At 42.5% G+C, this 1,681-nt stretch overlaps 1 pseudogene; it reads left to right on the forward strand.

Annotated features, from left to right (window-relative positions):
* Positions 1-821: 821 nt before the first annotated feature.
* Positions 822-1,269, forward strand: LOC120222859 (annotated as a pseudogene).
* The last annotated feature ends 412 nt before the right edge of the window (positions 1,270-1,681 follow it).

Genomic DNA, 1,681 nt, shown 5'->3' on the forward strand with positions numbered 1-1,681 from the left:
ATGACAAAAAAAAAGAGTAAATAGCATATTATTTTATAGTCTAATATACAGTATTACCATCAGCAAAATTCTTACCCATCCTTTTTCCATTTAGGAAAATGATTATAGCATTTGTTACTACTATTCGTTCCTTTATGTTGTTTCAAGCACTATGTGAATTCTTAATAATTATTATATGAAAGAGAGAGAAAGAAAAAAATGACTCAGCTGGTAGCTCAAAACAGTATCCTAAAGATTTGTCCCAAGGCTGGAGATATGACTGCATTTGTGTTAAAATGTTTATTTTCTTGAAAATAGGTTTCTTCAAGTCCAACAAGTCTAGGCACTAATCTTAGTTTCTTTGCTAATTGGTATGATTATATGGAAGTAGACCTACCTTGTATCTTTGGTGTTTCTTCCCCTTTATCATCAAAATCTTTGAACTTTAATTTTTTTTATGTTTATTTATTTTTGAAAGAGAGAGAAAGAGAGAGAGAGAGAGCATGAGAGAGAAAGAAAGAAAGGGACAAGAGAGGGAGACACATAGAATCCGAAGCAGGCTTCAGGGTCCGAGCTGTGAGCACAAATCCCAATGTGGGGCTCAACCCACAAACCATGTGATCATGACCTGAGCTGAAGTCAGACACTTAACTGACTGAACCACCCAGGTGCGCCCAAATCTTTGAACTTCAAAACGGCAATCTTTGCTAGGGTTTGGATGGCGGATAGGTGAGGTCCATCCTCCACCCTATCTGTGGAGGCCTCCGGGCCGATCTGTGCCAGCAGCAAGATGCTTGGAGGCGCTGCAACAGGCACCCAGGCTCCGCACAGGCGGCTGTACCATGGTTTAGCTCACTGCTGTCCTCTGAAATGGCTACCATGGAGATCATGTAACCATCCACCTTGACCTGAGTGGCTGTACTAACTAGCCTTACTACCACGTTGTGGCTGCTTACAAGCATCCCAAGGATGGCCATTTGTGGAGCAACTGGGCTCCTATGATCCACTCCCCAATAGTCATAGAGAGAAAATCGTCGCTCTCAGCCTGGACCAGATCCAGCATTAGATGGGCTGTGAGGCCCATCTCTCTAAGCCTGTGGAGAAGCTTCTGGGTCTTTCTGGTGTTTCTCTCTGTATCCCATGATGATCACAAGAGCTGAGAGGCCAGGAAGGCAAAGGGCACATGAAGTCCTCTTAGCATCTCAGGAAACAGATACAGAGGCTAGAGAAACAAAAACGGGCCAACTTCAGAGACAGCACTTTGAGAAAAAGGTCAAAGTAGTCTTATAACACTTGTGCAGAGCTCTTGAGTTTTATTCGTTTTGGAGGTAAAGAATAAATACATAAAATCACAATTTTGAAAATTAGCTGCCATACCTATTTTTACTTTGGATAGTGACAGGAAAATATGGAAATGGTTTCATCAGCATTGATTCAGTTGTTGATGTAAATTTACCGGGACCTTTTCAGACCGGAAGTGAACTGGCAAAGGCTGTCAGATGAAGCTGCTTCTACAACGGCCCAGGGGCTCCTGGCATCATTCCTCAGTGGCCAGATTTTGTCAGCCCTGTCAACTGGATGGACTCCTTAATTTGAAAGACATCATTTGATTCCAGTGACCATGAACAAATTTAACCCATGTATAAAACCTTATCGTGACCAGAGTTCTCCATCACGTCTCCCTATTAGGATGACCTTCTGC

The sequence above is a fragment of the Hyaena hyaena genome, unplaced genomic scaffold (assembly GCF_003009895.1).
Source record: "Hyaena hyaena isolate Hyena2069 unplaced genomic scaffold, ASM300989v1 scaffold_915, whole genome shotgun sequence".
Classification (NCBI taxonomy): Eukaryota; Metazoa; Chordata; class Mammalia; order Carnivora; family Hyaenidae; genus Hyaena; species Hyaena hyaena.